This window comes from Myodes glareolus, chromosome 23, assembly GCF_982192425.1.
Source record: "Myodes glareolus chromosome 23, mMyoGla1.1, whole genome shotgun sequence".
NCBI lineage: Eukaryota > Metazoa > Chordata > Mammalia > Rodentia > Cricetidae > Myodes > Myodes glareolus.
In genome coordinates this window covers 25,635,046-25,654,533 of record NC_142048.1, presented here as the reverse complement: position 1 = coordinate 25,654,533, position 19,488 = coordinate 25,635,046, and the positions used below count along the sequence as shown (strand labels likewise).

The window sequence follows — 19,488 nt, the reverse complement described above, 5'->3', positions numbered from 1 at the left end:
GCACCACGCCAGACTGGAATCTGCTTTCAATTACCGAAAGTATTTCCACTTTAGGGGAAGGGGATCAAATCTGCAACTACACCATCTTAAAACACTAAATTTGATTATAGTAGGCTTTCAGAGGCAAAACGACTCTGTGACACAGACACATGCATCGGGATGTATCATTTATAAGATATTGCAGAGATACACGCTAGCACATGAGAGAGCGGAAATGGGATTTCTCATTCTGGGAGCTGCCGCAGATCTTTGTTTTATTAAAACACACACACACACACACACACACACACACACACACACACACACACACACACACAAATAGGCAAGTGATTCCTTTTTCGCTAGCACCACCTAAGTTTTCCCCAACTATCCCACAACTCTTTTTCCACAGAAGTAATCTACATCGAAGCAAATCTGTGAAGTTGAATTTCTTTAGAGGCTGCGTGCTCCTTAAAATTCTCTCACGACAAAAAGGGACAAGAGTATTTTGCAGGCGAAAACCTGCTCTTTTAATTAGCAAGATGATTTTGTACCTTTTCCCCCCCATTAAGCAATTAGTATGATGGATTTCAGTTAATGGAACCAAAAGGTTGATTCATTTACGTTCGAAGCAGATTTTTAAACATTTCTGACATGAATTATTCAAAATCATGACCGCTAAGACTTGCTCCAAACAAATTCCAAAAGATATATGGCAAGTCAAAGAACACATGGAGGTTAAAAAAAGAAGGAAAAGGCAGTTTTACCTCGTGGATTAGAACTGTACGTTACTCATTTAGAAATCCATTTAATTAAAAATACCGGGAACAAAAGACTCCATCTCCCCGTGGCTACCTGCACCACTCCGGGTGACGAAGAGTATTCGGGAAAGTTCTGCCTCCACCTCTTCTAAATCCTTCAAATCTGTCCCCTCAGGGGTTAAAAAAAAAGCCACCTCATTTCAGATGCTAATGTTGCCTCTGCACCGCTTCCCAACCGGCGCGGAGCCTCCTCCCATCCCCGACGCCACCGGGGGCGACCGAATGCGGGACCCACACCGCGGGGACCGCGGGGACAGCGTGGACCGCGGAGCAGCAGCCACCGCGCGCCCGGGAGCGTGGAGCCGCACTCGGATCCGCGCGTGGAACCGCCCAGGCCGCGCTCACCCACCTTGCCGCCGCGCGCCCTCGCCGTGGCCGTGCGGAGCGGAGCCCGGCGCTGCCAACTTGCCTGGGTCTGGAGCGGATCGCGTTACAGCGCCGGGCTCGGGGCTCCGGCTGCGAGCGGCAGCCAGACATGATAGGCTGAAGCTGCTCTGTTTACACCCGGCCGCCGAGGGGGCGGCGGCGACGCTTAACCCTTTCGGGCCGGGCCCCGCCGCGGCCGGGCCGCCGCCTGGCACTCGCCACAGTCTGCACACACGCACGCACACACGCGCTCCCGCAGGCACACACGCGCACACACATGCACACTCATGCACACACGAGCCGGAGCCGACTGCAAACTGCTCGCAAACTGCTCAGCCGGCATGCTCCGGAGACCCTGGAGGAAGCGGCCGTACCTCCACACACGCGTGCACACAGACACATACACACACACACACTCACGAGCGCACACCCTGAGACAGCAGTGTGTGCTCCCGTACTGCTCGCGGCAGGCAGGCTGCTGTGCATCTTGGAAGCGTCCGTATTCCCCACCCGCGCTACTTTCCCAGGCTTACAAAGAATCTCCTTCCCCGGCATGCCGAATCCCGACTCCTGCTCCACCACCGTTCCCGCACCGCCTCGGCTGCATCCTTCCCCCCACCCCACCCCACCCCGGAGACCACCACCTCGCCGCAGGTCGGCCCAAACTAAGTCCCGGCAGACGCGCGCCAGCTCCTACCTGCAGGCGGGAGGAGTCCACGCGCCGTCCGGAGTCTAGCTCGCCCGGCCCGGCGTGCGCAGCGCGTGGGTGGGTGTCGCCTGGGAGCGCCGCGGGGACCCGCGCAGCCCGCGCTCGCCCTGGGCCTCGGTCACGGCGCTCAGCCACTCTCGGCCCTCCCTGGGAAGACGCAGGGGCGGCAGTGCGCCTTAGAGCTGGACACCTTAGCCTCCTCCTCCCCTGATGCTGGGGACAGTCACCAGAGGCCCTGAGACTGGAAGCTTAAAGATCGAGAAGTCTGAGCGCTGAATGAAGTGCAGGGCTGGCTAACATGATCTGCAAGAGCTAACGTGTTCTAACCGGCTCTACTTTAAAATAAAACATTCTTCAATATGACTGCGCTTGGATTTTTTTGTTTCCAAAACTGTCCCTCTCTTTAGGTTCCACTTTCACCATTTTTTTTTTCATTGCCTCCGGTCCAATGTCCCGCCTTCCTTTTAATTTCTCCTTCTTGGAGAACATTCTACCTACCTATCCCTTCAAATACTTAGCTCCACCATGCCGAGAACTGCTAGCGGTTCAAGGATTTGTAGATTTACCTCTGTTTTCTTACAGTTCCAATCTCTCTCTCTCTCTCTCTCTCTCTCTCTCTCTCTCTCTCTCTCTCTCTCTCTCTCTCTTTGTGTGTGTGTGTGTGTGTGTGTATACACACGCATACATAAAAGGAAACTAGAACACTTTATAACACTCATTTTAATCACTATATTACCAGTATTCATTTTGCATTTTAACTCTCTTTCCTGGACTCTCTCTCACACACACAAACACATCCCAAAAGACAATACCGTAGGGGGAAAAAAACTATCCTTTTTCCCCTCTATTTTTCAAGAAATTCACGTACTTCCATTCCCCCTTTCTTCTGAAAAAGGATAGTCACTTTCCATATTCCCAGCATTGGACAATAGCCATGTTTGCCTGCCTGTCTGTCTTTTTTTTTTTTTTTCCATGGGGGTGGAGGACTACTACTTTGACCTCAGCTTTGACAGGTCTAATATTGAAAGGTCTAAGAAGGTGAATGCAAACCTTTGGCTGTAGAGAACTTCCCTTCTCAGACATTCCTCATCAGACCTAGAAAGAGCCGTTGAGATTCCATATTTTAAGCAAAGCCTCTACATCTTCCTGTTCTTTCCTGTCATCATGAAGGCTGTTCTAAACACCATGATTCACCCAACATGCCTTCTTCCAGATTGGCCTTTAATATATTTTAATTGACCTTTAGTATCTTTAATTAGGATATCATAGGAGTTACTTTCAAATAGCAATTACTTAAAATTTAGACATCCCTTTGACAGTCTAAAATTTGAAGTTATTTCAAGGTTCTGAAATTCTCTTGTAGCAAAATTGGGTCAAAAAAGAGAACAATAGACATTTTGTAGGACACCAAAAAAATTCTAAGCTCTTAAATAAATACTTTCTTAAATCAACAGTTTTGAAAAGAATCATTTCACAGAGTTTGTAATGCTCTACTTTTCTCGGGGTGGACAGCCCCAAGTCATTGCAAATACACATTGTATAACCTGAAAACAGAGCATGAAGATGCTGTTCTTGGAGTCTTACAGAAATTAACTAGGCAGAACACTGAACAGTTCGCATTTGCTAAGACCCAGGGGCTTGTATGTCCTTGGGAAATGTATCTCTTGAATTTGATGACCACAGATTTGCAGAACTGGACCAGAACACGAGAGCACGGGAAGATGGACGTTCTCATGGAAGAATGAATGGTCTGGAGAGCTTAAATAAAATCACAGTTTGGGGCAAGATGAATCTTAAGAAGACCGATATTTGGCACGCTCATTTCCCCCAGATAAATGCTATGCAAATTGGTCACTGATTGATAGCATTTATTAAAATTCCAATTTAAAATGCTAATTGAGCAATGCCCATTTATAAATATCAGACCCAGGTTAGGCAAATTTTTATATAGCAAATATGCTACATGTGTGTCTACTTCTAGCTTTTCTGAATACAAAAATGATTATTACAAATTAGACAAGGACAGTATCTCTTGAGAATTATCAAGGATTGACTTTCAGAGAGACTGGATAGTGGCAGCAGCTGCCGATGTGGAGGAGACAGAGGAGATGTTCTTAAACTATTTCCTATGCTGACACATGAAGGATGGGTCTTACATATATCTTCCAAGGAAAATCATGGTTTTGTGACCATACCCGTCCATGCATCCAGTCAACAACCCTTCAAAATACAAGAGCCCACCAAAGAGTCCCACAGAGAAATGTGCAGGCAAAAGGCACACATTCAATTCCTGTTTTCTTCTACTATCATTTGCCATATTGATGATGCTGGGGTTAATTAGCATTATGGATATTGCCCTTCACAACTCAAGTAGTTCCTGTCGCGGATCTGCAGAATTCCCTACAGTTGCGCGAGCAGACACTATTAAATATGTTGAAATATGTGGCTATTTTATGTTGTGAATAAATAACCACATGGAATCATACTTGCAATATTAAATGAATTTTACTTATAACTGAATTCAGTTCTTTAGGCATAAAACCCTAATGACTGTACACCACAAGGAAGATTTTTAAAAATGCATGAACCAAACCAAATCAAAGCAAATTGTATTTTTTTTAAAGGACCCATGAATGAGCTGTTACTTCAAACTGGTACTAACTTAGCTTCATATTCAAAGTGCTTCTGGTCTTTTCCTACTTAGGCCTGGAGCCTTGAATAGCCAGACTGCAACTGAAACTAAGATGATTATATTCCCCGATAATTAGTAAGCACAACAACCAGACTGTCCGCAATACTAACACAAAATAAAACTCAAATACTTATACTATCGCATGGCATGACAGCATTAGATTGAGCATCTGGTGCGTATATTTTTGGGTTTTTCCTGGATATCAAACCTAGGGTCACTGGTGCAGGAGGCCAATGCTACACCCTGGACGGACACACCCCACTTAAATTCTTTAAGGCTCTTTGAGTTAGTGGGAGTCGTAATATTCCATTTAAAAGATGAAGATACTGGAACCTAAGGAGGTTCAGAGTGAAGCCACCTATTTACAGGGTGTCAGGGCTTAGGCTAAGTCTCAAGTGTGAGGGCTTCTGAATCCAAAAATTGAATCGCAGATTTGACTCAATGGTTAAACTGGTTTTAAATGTGTTGCTCATTTTTGAAGCCAAATGTATCGAGACAAGTTACATCACCTACTTTAAAACATGACGTTCGAGTGTAGAACCGATAATTTATGGCTCTTAGATGAGGGAACAAAGAGGCCTGATTCCATATTTCTCATGTTTTGAAAATACTTCAAGAGAGTAAATAAAAAGGCGTGCCAATATTAGTGACCTTTGCAAGCTACAAGTAGAGGAACAAAATGATCATAAAACATTCCTAAATGTTGATTTAGAGATTATCATGTAGCAGGATCTGTCGCCAGAAGGATTCTGCTAAGAATTTTACCTTTATTTAAAAATATTTTTTCTTTTTTAGAATAAATACGTCAAAGAAACTGTTATCAAAATTACAATATACTGACATATATAATAACATAAATAATTATACAAGTACTCTGGTCACATGTTGGGCATAAAATTTTAGATTTTTATCTCAAGTTTTGGCAAGCAATTTTTTTCTAATAAAGTTCAAATGTACAAAATAAAGGCCAAATGTACAAAAACAGAAATAATGCGTTGAAAACAGTCTTGAGAGGAAGGCCAGATCATATTTTCTCATGGGTCTCTGTAACAAATCTAAAGAGCCAGTATCCTATGTAGGTGACTCTTTAACCAACAGGAATTCCACCTACAATATACATATTTATTTTACAACAATATGAAACAACCACACAAAAAATCATTTTTAAAATGTAAGCTTCTTTGTTTTCAAAGCCATTAAATTATTTCACCAAAAGAAGCCAAATGCTTCTTAAATCCAGTATACGATAAAGACCTGAAACTCTCCCTTTGGCTATGCAATTATGCCTCTCTGTGCCAAAAAAACCTGGTCTTTATTTCTGTTTTAATTCAGACAACCTTGGGCAGCCACCTTCTGGGTCGTTGCCAATCTGTATAGACAGGGGAGAGGAGGAAACAGGGCTTGGGTGTGTGACGAGGTCTGGATTCCTTGCAGGAGGCAATCAAGCAAGGTACTCTCTCCAAGCAGCTTGGTGAGTTCCTGCCTCCTTACTGGCAAGCTTCCCAGTCTGGGAGAGCAGGGTGAGAATGGGGGGATCTTTCCTACGTGGTGGAGCACTGGACAGGGCAGGCATCCGGTGGAATTTGAAGATCAGCAGGAGTTAGGTAAGAGTAGGGACGCCAGAAATTGAGTGTAGCAAGAGCTGAGAGACAAAGTCAAACACCACCCAAAGGCAGCATTAGAAAGCAGTCTCCAGTACAGAGAAGTCTAGAACCTCACTCCATCTGTGAACCACCAGGCTCCAGAAATGCAGGAGAGGCCAATATGGAAGAAGCATTATTCATCTCTGGCACTTGAGTGTAGGCAGCAATACTAATTCCCAGGCCCACCCAGGGATGGCAGTGTCTATCCATGCATGGCAACCTACTGGGGTTCACCTAATTTTAGGTCTGGCAAACAGGAATACATCCTGGAGGAACATTTTCCATGCGTTCTCTGACAGTTCAAGATTAATAAATAGAGATGTGATAAATAAACATGAATGAATGATTTCCATTAGACATCTGAAATGAATGAATGATTTCCATTAGACAGCCATGCCATCAACCTGGACTACTCATTTTTCACCACCCCCTTTCCCATGTCACAAAACATTGGCCTCAGAACTATCTTAGTTAACGTCAAAACACTAGGCAGCATGTCTGTGAATCACGTACATTACTACAAGTATTTTTCTTTGTCTCGGAAAAATCAAGAGCTACTTATTCATGAGAAGGAGATCGGAGTGCGGCCAGAGGTGCTGCCTGTCATGGGAGTAGCAGCCAGTTCCTCCGTGTAGTGAGTGCAACACAGAAGTCATATAAACTTTGATGCTTACCCTTTAAATTTTATAATACCAAAACTTTCCAGATGATCAGTAGTACTATTCATTTCTGAATCTTCGCCAAACAAATGTAGATAACCGACATTGGGTTGGTTTGTGGTGTTTTCACGAAACATGTTTGCAATACACTCTTTTGTCTCATGAGTGTGCTCTTTTGTTTTGTGAACGTAAAGCATGTCTCCACATCACTTTGCTATATGTTCATGGCTGCGCTTTACATGATCAATCACAGCTGGTTCACCATGTGACATAGGAGGAAGTTCCTCCTTTCAGCCTTTTCTGATTGGCCAAGACCAGACAAAGGGTCCTGCTGTGTGCCCCCACTGAGCTCCATACATATCCTTTTCTACCCATCTTCAGACGTGTTCAGCTGCTGGTCTTCTAGTCCCTAACTCCTTCCTGACCGTAAATACATCACAGAGAGGCAGACCGTTGGGTAAGACAAATGTCTGGCAAGTGAATAATCCCTCTGCTAACTCCTTAACGTGTGCAAACTTGGTACTAAGTAGATGTCGCCTTAGGGATGGATGGACCACTAGGAACAAACAGTCCAGACTGAAGAAAAGCCTCGTTCGTTAATGAAAACTGTTCAGACATTTGCACTATCTAGACTGTGATGATGTAATTGTTGCGTCTCTCTTCTTTCTTCCCAGTTCCTACAGTCCATCCACTAAAGGGCATACATTTTTGGATTACAAAAGTTGTGATCTAATGGCACTTACTACCATTGATAATAGTACAAGTCATTATTATAAATGACTATAAGTACATATATTTTGGTCATAAAATCACAAAATTATAACACTGGACATACACATAATTCATGATCTAGGCTAAAGATATAGTTCGTGAAAATTAACACTGTGTTCTGAAAAATTTATTTTCTGAGAAGCCGTACTACGCCTTGTCTTTCCAAGTACTATATGACAGTGTTTACTTTGTTTTGAGACTATCCCTGTAAAGTCACCATTTATAGCCAATGCCTTCAGTCATCGGTCTAGCAGTGAAGAACAGATGGCTGCCATTTCTCAGTAATAAGGGCCCTTCATGAACTTGAAGATGATTGTTCTTCAATTTTCCCTTAAAATCCATAGCCAGGCTAAACTCAAGTTAGTATTATTTTACCATCTCCTTGCACATCACTTTTAAAAATCTCTTTCGTTGTCTTGATAGCTCTTCTCTCAGTGGCACTGGCCAAGAACCAGAAACTCTCCAAGTCTCAACTAGAGATGGAGGCCCGGGCGAAGAATAAAGTCTAGCGGAAGGACACGAAGCTTAGAGAGAGAAAATCTGAAGCGAGCATCTCACCAGCTGCCTGTGAAACATGCCAGCCTGGAAGACGGAGGTGAAGGGGTGATTGAGTTCTGCACCAGGGAGCCACAGGCCCAGCCCCGTACGGTGCTATCGGTGATCACAGCTGAGATCGAGAGGCAACGCGTAAACTGAGAAAGTCAAGCACCAGGCTTGAATCTTGGGGATTCCTGACATACGAGCACCGTGTAGGAAAGGTCACCGCTAGGGAGACAGAAGACGACCTCTAGGAAATTGGAGAAAGAGAGCAGGGTAACATGACAAGCCCTGGAGGGAAGGCTGCAGGAGCTGGGGCTGGGGATGGGTTGGTGACAGTTAACACGACTCCATGTTACCGATTAATACTTAGGACAATGGAGGCTCTTAACGTGGGCCACAAGAAGCAATTTGCGAGCGAAAGGATAATAATTTCTAGAACAATAATGGGGTGAATGCCAGCTTTAATAGTTGTTCAAGAGAAAATGGATATGAGGAAATGGATAGAGACTAGTGAAAATATAGATTTTTTTCCCTTCGTTTTCAGAGTTTCTATATTTTAATTCCGCTTGCATTTATTGAATGACTACTATGTGTTCAAAACACCTATGGGATTTTTAACTTAAAGGGCTTCCTTACGCCACACGCAACAAGGCAGTTTAAAACTTGGGGGGAAAATACTATGTCTTGATTATTTAAATGTTCTGGGGCGAGGGCAGTTTCATTTCTTTTCTTTTCTTTTTTTTTTTTTTAGACAAATTCCTACACATAATCTGTACCAATCTATAAAAATTAAGTGTGCTTAGTGTCTTGGTAGAAGCAGCAGTAAACTCATATAAAATATAGGAGGGTTTATCCCCCTTTTTATTCATGCGTGACAACAAGAAGGCATGCAGAAAAAAGTATTAATAACAGGTGGACTCGGATTTCTGGGTAAGGAGAATTCCAGTTGTTTGTCTCATCGTGGGAGCTTTCGGCTTCTAAGTGACTGTAAACGTCTAGTGTTATCTCGTTCTCTTAGGAGAACTGGTGCAGAGGGATTTAGGTCTGCCAGAAACACTGGAAGACAAAATAAGAGCTTCTAATTGATGCTAAACTAACTGACCATGGCTCTGGAGGCTTCGACAAGCAAGGAATCATGACCGCTGAGGTACAAGCCCACATGAAGATTCTGACACCAGAAAATCCAGGCACTTCAAAGCCTGTCGTTCATGGTGGTAATTTGACTTCAAAATAGAAACCACTGGGAAAACACATACAGAATTATGTTATTTCTGGCCAAGGGCCTTTGCAAGATTTTCAACAAAAAGTTTGGACAGCGTGATCATTTAAATGAACTTCAAAGATTAAGGTGGAGCAAGGTAGAGTCTTTTGGAATTAATTTTATAATATTACCCATGACGCCAATATATCCGGATGTCACTTCAACAACAATAAGACAGTTTTGGTTCCGATGATGTAAACAGACTGGATAAGCTGAAAGGCTCTCAGTGGTAGGCACAAGTCCATGTTAAATAATCATACCTTCAGGGGGTCGGTATTCCACAGGGGATGTCGGGTAAGTCTGGTTCAAAGACTTTCTGGCAGAGTTTCAGGACGGTTAGAATAAGAAATTCCCTACCCAGAAAGTACAGTTGGATTAGGGTGTGCTTAAAAGTAATTTATGATAGCGAGAAAAGTCCTAAATTATAGTGGGACATTTATACAATAAAAAGCTTATGCTGTTGCTGGGGATCATCTCCAGTAATTTTAAGAAACTACGAATTCTTGTCTTCTGAGTTAGGAAAACCACTGATAGGTATTCAGATAAACAGGTGTGTTTTTTCATCCATACTCTAAAGTAATCGAATAAACATCCTGTGCGGATGACGTCACGGACTCACAGCAAAATAAAGGAACATAAAGCAAGACCAGACTGGAACCAGGTATGGTGGCCTACACCTGAATCCTAACACTTTGAGTCCTGGTATTGTGAATCCAAGGCCAACCTGGCATATATAATGAGAACCTATCTAAAAAAAAAAAATAGGTTTTTAGCAAGGGTATCGTAGCACAGACCCTTAATCCAAGAAGCCAGAGGCAGAGGCAGGTGGATCTGAGTTCAAGGATAGCCTGGTCTACAGAGTTCCAGGACAGCCAGGGCTAAAAAACAAAATGGTGCGGTGGTTAAGAGCACACACTGCTCTTCCTGGGGATCTGTGTTCGTCCCCAGCACCCTCTGGTTTGCTACAGTATTACAAGTTCCTGAAGGCTTTTCTTTTTCTATCTCATCCTGCCTCTTGTGTGTGACTGTTTGATTTGTTTATTTGAATAGTCTACCCAGTATAAATTTCAGATTAAGGTTTTATTGTGTTTTTGAAGAGTAAAGGGCCCTACTAGCCATTTCTGAATGTAGACTTTTAAATGGAGATAGGCCATTCGCAACACCGAGGTTTTTCTTTATTCTGCTTCTTGTGTTAACTTTCCGAGGTGAAAAACAGCAACCATATTGCATATAAGAAGCAAGAGAGATGGGGCTAGAACTCAGTAGCAGAGTTCTTTGTTATGTAAGATCTATTTTATTACTCTGTGTGTGTTTGTGTATATGCGTGTGGGTTTATGTGTGTGTGTGTATGAACACACATGAGTTCACGAGTATTTGAATATTCGTGAAGACCAGAAGGGATCAGACCTTCAGTAGCTAGAGTCAGGGGCAACTGTGAGCCTCCTGATGTGGGTGCTGGCGATCAAACTACAGCCCCCTGCAAGCATAGCAAGGGTTCTCCGCCACTGGACTGCCAACCAGGTCCTCCGTGGTGGAATTCTTGTCTAGAATGGACAAAATCCTAATTGTGATCCAATCCCCAGAACTGAAAAAAAAAATTTGAGAAATTATGTTTTGTCCTTCAAAGAACAGCACTGGCAAAGTTTTGAGGAGCCAAGATGGATGACAATGTATGTGCGAACTACATTATCAAGTGCTGGCTGACCACATTGTTGGTGGGAAGGACATAACCACAGCCATAGGAAGTGTTTCTCCTTCCTCCCTTTCACACACTCATTCACCACCTAATGGCATGCATGTATTTTTGGAGAAGTGAGCCACTAGGCAATATATACACACAAACAAGTTAGTAGATTCTAAAATTCATGATTAGGGATGAAGTGCAAAAAAAACAGACTAACCAGCGACATTCTTTATAATCATTATCAAGTTTTATATACTTGATGTAACTGCCTGCTCTGCAGTTTTATACAACGGGTGGCAGAGAAGGCTTGCTTACATAACCATTGCCACAAACACGGGAGTAATGGGCTGTGCTCAAAGTGATGAGGCTACTTTGTCGTGGGTGACAGAAAGGCATCAGCTGCTTCCAGTGCCATGGGTCCACAGGCCTCGATGAAGAGGTCTGTGGTTAACGGAACTGTCAGGATCCCACGCACGACCCCTGTGCTCTGAGGCTTTCCCTAATGATTCCACATCGTCTCAGTGGCTTCAAGTAACGGGCTCTACTAATAGGAATCTTTCCATAACTGAAGGCTGAATGCATCATCATCCATTTCCTGCCCAAAGAGATCTCACAGTATCGCCCCATGTCAGCCTCCAGTGGAAACCCACCCCTTCCTGACACAGGATCAGGGTGATGCTACACAGAGGCGGACACTCGTCCATTTTACATTCGGAGCGTTACACACCTGGCCGCGCACTCCTTTGTATAAGGCAAACAGATCCCTTGCTTATTAGTGATTCTAAACGTTGTTAATATGGTGCCTCCTTAAGCAAAGACGCAGAGGGAGGCGGTAAGATGTGCCTACAGGCATCGGCAAAGGCGAGATCTGCTGTCATTAGAAAATTAGAGTCCTTGCCAGCTTCACAGTCAAACACAAAGCCGCCCGGCCTCCTCTGATTACCATGAGATTTAAATTAATATCATTATACCTAGTAGGGGAAAAAAAAACCGCTTTCCTCGTTCTAAAATTAGAATGTTTATAATATTCAACTCTTTATTTCCAAGAGGTCAAGATGAATAGTAAAATAAAGTAGAGCGCTAATCCATATCAATTTTCTTCCAATTATGAAGAAATAAACCGACTTCGGGTCCTTCGGCTGCACGAACTAGCTGCAGGTTCACCGCCTTTCTTCCCTCACGAGGGAAGAACTAAAGATTACCTTCATCTGCAGAGGCAGCAACCGCCTATGCCTAAAAAGGGAATATTTGAAAAATTCTTAAATTCATTCTTGTGCTTTTCCTCCTATCCTATTTCAAATCAATTTCCCATTTTCTCCCACTCCTCCCTGCTGGCAGCTGCTCCTTTGGGGCCTTTCTCTGGCCCCAGGAAGGCAGGCAGGGAGGCCCACAGTTGCCTGTTTAGCTGATGCCAGCCCTGTTCCCAAGCTGGAGACAGAATGTCTAATCTTCACATTATAAGCAGTTCTCAATTGCCAGGGTTTTAAAAAGCATCTTCACACTAGGTCGACAGGCTAGGGACTCCTGTCTCTCTTTTCATTGGTAATTCAAACAGTTTTTTCTTGGGGGCGGGCGGGGACTGAGTCCCTTACAAAAAGCAGCGAACAATATCAACAGACGCACGTTCTCAGACGCCAAAGGAGAAGCTTCACCTGGAGTGTAAACTCTAAAGATGGAAGTCATACTATAACCACACTGTATTTGTAGACCGTCGGAAGCAAGGTGACTGGAGGGAAATAGCTTTCTCTAGCAGCCTGGCAGGGAGAATTGACTCCGCTGAACAAAACCATAACTTCCATAAAACCACGGCACTGGCGAGGACCCAGAAAAGACCGTGACAATCCTTCCCATCGTCCCCCAGAACAGACTGCTACTTAAGTGGAAACGGCATCTAGCCTTCTTGGTTTGCTTGAATTTGCATCGGGCTCTTCTTGGGACACGTCCAGGATTTGTTTTTTACGGACTTCAAAGATACCAGGAAAGAAGCCCTTCTGCCTTGGCAACCCCTATAGAAATGTTCCACGTCTTCTCTGCGTCCAGGGTTCTGCTGATTGCTGCCAGGGCCAACCGCCCAGATTCTAGGCTCAACTATAATGGCTGCCTTGCATTCTTGGGGCTCCTCACAGTGGCCAGCCTGGCAAAGGTGACTGGCCATCGCTTGGCAAGGAGCCTGAGGCCTCTCGTTCAGCTTTATTTTAGAATCAACTTCTGTGCCTTTGGTTGTCGTTCTTACACTGTTCTGCAAAGGCAGTGCCATCTGGTCTGCATCGGGGGTGAGATGTGAAAAACTCCAAACAAACAGAATGGGCTGAAGCGATGGCTACGTGGGCAAAAGAGCTTGCTGTGCAAGCCCAAGGGTCAGAGTTCAGATCCCCAAATCCACCTGCAGCCGGGTGGAAGATGGGGTCAATACTGGAGGTTATCCTCTGACCTCTATACAAAGGTGGCCTACATGTGTCCATACTCACACACAGGGGCAAATCATTCAGTCGCATGCAGACATGTCAGACACACAAAAACGATAAGAAAAGACTCTAAAAATAAAATACACTGATATACAAACTTTAATTACAATTCTATGAAATACGCCATAAATTTATACCCACAGGGGTTCACATATTTTCCCAAACCAGGGTCTTGTGATTTTCTCTTCCACCCCAAGTCTATCGTCATTTTCAACATCATCTTCTTTCCTTGGTCTTGCCATCTCCACTCAGAAGAAACTGTGACATTTCCATGTAACAGGCTTTGTTGGACTGTCAGTCCTCAAAATATGACATGAAGACTTCTTATTAATTATGAAAGCCTGGCCCTCAACTTAGGTGGTCTCAACTAGCTCTTATGACTTAAGTTAACCCATATCTTAAAATCTATATTCTGCCATGTAGCGTTACCTCCCTTCCATCTTGCACCCCCTGTCTCCTCTCCATACGGATCTAGTGACTCTACCTTTCTTCTCCCCAGAGCCCTCTCTGTCCAGAAGTCCTGCCGACACTTCCTGCCTAGTTATTGACCGTTTAGCTTTTTTCTAAACCAACCACAGTGAGACATCTTCACACAGTGTAAAGGAATATTCCATAACACGACCATTTTCACAGCCCCCCTCTCCTATCTACACTTTTTACGTCCGAAACCCCCATCTCTAAATCTCAATACGTCAATCTTACAAACCTCTTTGATGGTCTCTGCATTCCCATTACAATCCATATTCTACCTAAATCTTCCTAGTGACTTATTTGCAAATGGTCTTTCCAGCTCAAATCATCAAATGGTTCATATTGACTAAAGAATAAAACCATTTCCCCAGTCCCTCATCTCAGGAGTCCATTCCGGTTTGCATCTTACACTCAACAATCTGATTTTTCTCAGATACGGCTCTGTTCTTTTCCTAGCAAGCCATGTGTCACATTGATCCCTCTCCCTAAACACCCTCACTCCCTTCTTTCTCTGTCCCTCCCTGACTTTCTAGGTCATTGCCATCTTACGACATCTAAATCACAAATTCCATTATTCTATGGCTTGAATTGCCAGCCAGACTCATAGCCAATCACGTAATGTCTTCAACAGGCTCTCCCTACAGAAACTTAAAATCCAAAATCTTTGGGCTCATAAAAAATAATAACCTTCCCCAAACCTCTATCTCCTTCTGCATTCCCTGTATTGTAAAAGGGACCTTCCAATTCATCCACATGCTCAAAACACAGACTTAGGTACCAGTAATTCTTGAGCATCCTCTCTTTAATTCTCACTCTCTTCCTCATTCTGCACAACAAATTGGTCCACACGCTCTGTATCACATTCACCCTGTCCGACCATTGAGGTCACTACCTTTGTTAATTCAGTCATCATTTTTCAACGGAGTGCAGTATGATGCCCACATTTTCCCCCTCAGCCAAATTCTTCATATTGCATTAAAAAAATCTTTACAAATAAACTTAATATGAACATCATATTCTTTGATTGAAAACAGCTTAAATGGACATCCCCGTTGCTACTAAGATGAAAAACACTCAAATGCTAGCAAATTTGTAAGGTGTTTTATGACACAGCTTCTCCAGCAATGTTGACTTTGGTCATATTGTGGCACCCGCAGGTTCTTCCTTCTCTTTTCCTAGAGCCCCTGCTTTTGGTTAACTCTTCCTGGACCTTCATGTCTCGGTTAAAATATCTCCCCCTCTAGTCCTGGTTTCTGTCCCCTGATGGCTGAATGCCATTTGGTTATGGCCATCAGTCATTGCATTAAGAAAATACCAAAAGCACCACACGTGTTACACTGAGCATATTATCTTGAAAATAATTCATATTACTGCACATGAGGGTGAGATGCAACTCCGGGGTCAAGCACCTACTGGGGGCTGCATTAAAATCACAAAAAATAAAAGTTAAGCTGAACATAACAAATCACTACTACCAGGAAATGAATATTGGACCCAGATCATTTAAAAAATAAGTATGAAAAGCATAATAACAAACATATTAAATATTTCTCTACACTAGGAGAAATATATATTTTATATTGCAAACATATTTTATAAGCAAATAGATTTTATGGTAAAATGGGGTATAGTTAAACATTGTTTTGAAAGTTGGACAGATTTGACAGGTACAAATAAAATGTGAAGTTAGTTTTTCTTCTTCTCTTTTTGGTTTTTCAAGACAGGGCTTCTCTGTATAATAATCCTGGCGATTCTGGAACTCACTGTGTGGAACTGGCTAGCCTTGAACTCACTGTGATCTTCCTGCTTCCACCGCCAGCAAACTTAGATTAAAGGCATGCACCAATTTTTTTTTTTAATAAACAAAAACACGGGAGACTGCTCTGCAATCCCAAGGTCTCTCGGAACTGGAGGAGTTAGGGGATGAGGAGCCACCACCTCCTTTGTCACAGCTAACTGTGTGTCCCTGCAATGGCATTTCTTCTTCCGGGAAGGTGTAGGCTGGTCTCGCTTTGTATCCTCAACATTCAAACTCTCAAATAAATTTTGCCAATGAAAACAACAGAGTTGATGATAGCTTTGGATAAAAATTGCCCCTGGATCCTCTGGGCTAGTAGACTAAAGAGAGTACAATTTCTGGTAGCAGCAAACACTGGACCTTGTTGGACACATAATTATACACACACAAAATGGCATTGGTTTTTATGCTTATTGGAGCAGAGAAGCACTTATACTAACATCAGTCCATTAAAAAGAATTAGTAAAGACAGGAAAAAATACCCGCAATGCAAATTACTCCTCTTTCAACTTTGTTATTCATGTCTTCCTGAAGAAATCACAACATTGTGCTAGGAAAGTGAGCAAAATGAAGTATTTTTCAAATGCACCATTTATTTAAAAAATAGATTTTTATTATCCTAACCAGTGGCTGACCCAAAGAAAGCCTGCTATTGGCAGAGCCAGTATCCGTAATATGGTCTGCTATTCTTGCTCTACTTCACACAGGCCCTCTAACTGGATGAAGACTGGTTAAGCTAACCAGATGATATCGGCGGGAAGCTTGTGGGACACCAGTCCCAGAGGTCAGAAAAGCAGAATTAGGGAATATACAAATTTGTTAAAAGATGTCAACTCAGCCGGGTGGTGGTAGCCCATGCCTTTAACCCCAGCACTCAGGAGGCAGATGCAGGTAGATCTCTTGAGTTGGAGGTCAGCCTAGTGTACAGAGGGGGTTCCAGGAAGGCCAGGGCCTTTAAGCCCTGTCTCAAACAACAAGGGAAAAAATAAATTTAATTCAGTTTAATTTAAAAAGGTGCAGACTCCACCTATGAAATTACCTTGGTGCTCACCTGCTTCCTGAGACCTGACTGAACAATTTCTGGTATGTACTGTTTGGCATTCATTTCTTTCATGTCTACAGAGATGGATTTCTGATTTTTCCCTTTCTCAAATAGCTGTAAAATAAATCCTTACCGCCTGCATAGGCCAGGTACCTCTCAATTTCCACTTTCCAAAGAGCACCTCTTTGAATCAAGTTGGGGTTCTCCTCATTTTTTTGTTGAATTAATAGTTAACAAAGCTAAGCTACTAAGAGATGCCTTTTAGGGGCTGGAGAGATGGCTCCGTGGTTAAGAGCTATTCCTGCAGAGGACGGAAGGTCGACATTCAGCACTCACATTGGGCGGCTCACATTCACTTGCAACTCCAGCTGCTGGGGATCCAACACCCTTTTCAGGTCTCCACGGGCACTTACACACATGTGCACAGAGACACACACACACACACACACACACACACACACACACACATACATAAATAATAGAGTCAACCTTAAAAAAAAGAAAGATCTTTAAAAAAGTGTTATGTTTACAGAAAATATATTAGCATACTTTTCAAATTGCTCCAAACTGTTTTTGCAGAACCATCTGTCAATCATAGCTTTCTTTTGTGAGAACAGAAAGGTCAGCAAGTTGGGTTTAAAAAAAAAAAACAAAAAACCAGTGACAGCACTGGATGGGGGATGTAGGTGGGATGAGGAGCCACTCCTCATATACACAGCTGCGAGTAATGAATGCAGCATGTTTGGGGCCTATTCTTGGATCAGTTCCCCAACATTTTAAACTCAACTTTTCTTGGCAAGATTATTTGGGGCCATACTGTGTATGTGTCTGAGTTCCTTCAGCCAAAACCCCTTAATATGAAAATTCGGCAGTATCACATTCTGTATAGATGTCACAACTCAAAATCCAGTCTGTTTTATGTGCCGTATGACTCAGGACTGACCTCTGCATTACTACAGGCTTATTTTTCGCATAAAGTGATATTTATCTATGTCATTTTCTATAGCCATAGATAAAGACGGACACATATATTATCCCGTGCACTTAGAGTTTATGGGGAATATATATCGAGGGAAGGCATTTTAAAGTGAACTAACAGAAAATACATACCGCCCAAATCACAGCTTGACTTCAGCCTTAATGAGTAATAATTCTGTTGGAAAAAACAAGCCAAGAATTTCCATCTTGGGGACTGCAGTTTCCTCTCCCTCCCAAAGGATAAATTCCTCTCAAAATATCCTGATCCCCTCTAAGAACAAAGAAAAGCTTCCTCTCGGCTATAAAGCTGCATTTTGTAAAATAAATTTTTGGAAAAGCTGCATATACCTCAAATGCGGGTTTCAACCTCTGGAATCTTTGAAAGTCCAAGTGCAAAAACAAAAGTAACTACATTTAAAGGACGTGCATGAGATTGATAACTTCCGAGACGACAGAAACCTACTCTGTGCTAATGTTCTGAGATAAATTTGTAAGTCCAAAATGTCTTATACTGTAGATCTCCAGAAGCCACCGGCACACACAGAATTTGAATATAAACCCAAACATTAGCACAAAGAGATTTTTGAAAATAAGCTGGAAGTCATGAGCAGATGCCTCACATGGGGGGAAATTAGAAATATAAATATGTAAAACTGAAAAGCAAATATTTTGGAAACATGTTTGAAAATTCCATATTTTTCAACAGATAATGAACATGAGCGTATTATATTTTCTTTCTGAAAGACTGAGAACTTTTGTGTATATTTACTAATTATCTATTTTAAATTATTCTTGTAAAAGTGTGAACTCTAGGTTCAGATTCATGCAAAGACTAAAAATATTTGCCAGAATAGATAACGGGACAAAGCTGTTTTTACACAGTATTAGTTACAAAAAAAGATCCAACTCCTAGAGATAACAGGACACTAAAATATGGGCTGAGTAGTTTAAAATGGAAGTAGATGTCCACAGCAGGTATTCATAAAGAAACTCATCTCAATTTGGTTTTTAACTTGGATTGAAAGCATAATGCTAGCTGCCCAGGGCTGAGGTTTTGGAAAATTAATTCATTTGCTTATTTTTTTTCTTCATATTTATGCAAAGAGATTATATAAGCTCGGAGAATGTACTGCTAGCCCGCAGTCATTATCTTGGAAATTATCTTAGCAATCTTATAGTTGTTCGCTATAATTTATAATTAGTGTATTCTGTGTGCATGTGTGTGTATGCAGGTGTGCATCTGCTTATTCAGGCATCTGTGTATGACATGCACATCATGGCATATGTGTGACTGTCAGAACACAACCTTGGGTGACAGTCCTTGCCTTCCCTTTGTTTGAAGCACGGCTACTTGGCTGCTAATTGCTGCATGTGGCACATACGCCATGCTAACTGGCCTTAGTTTACCAGGAACACTTTGTCTCCATCTCCCACATCACCACAGGAGGACCTGGAATACAGATGTGTGGGAGCCGCTTGGCCTGGCGTAATAAAGTTTACGGAAATTCAAACTCAAGTTCTCCCACTTGCGAGGCGCTTTATGCAGCGAGCTATCTCCCCAGACCAGCTTTGCATTTTCGAAAGGGTAGCACATCTCTTCTTATGTGTT

General features: G+C 42.7%; 1 protein-coding gene across 8 annotated transcripts in view; it reads right to left on the bottom strand.

Moving 5' to 3' along the window:
• The window catches only part of Tenm3 (teneurin transmembrane protein 3), a 446,983-nt gene that overhangs the window by 331,051 nt on the left and 96,444 nt on the right, over positions 1–19,488 (bottom strand). Inside the window, exon 1 of one of the 8 annotated variants that reach the window (XM_087901093.1) lies at positions 1,864–1,971. The exons of 6 other annotated variants lie outside the window; for them this stretch is intronic. The gene's annotated coding sequence lies outside the window, so the exon portion shown is untranslated. Of the gene's footprint in view, positions 1–1,149; positions 1,376–1,863; positions 1,972–19,488 lie in introns of those variants that run through there. One more of the 8 variants, XM_087901092.1, reaches the window with a different exon arrangement.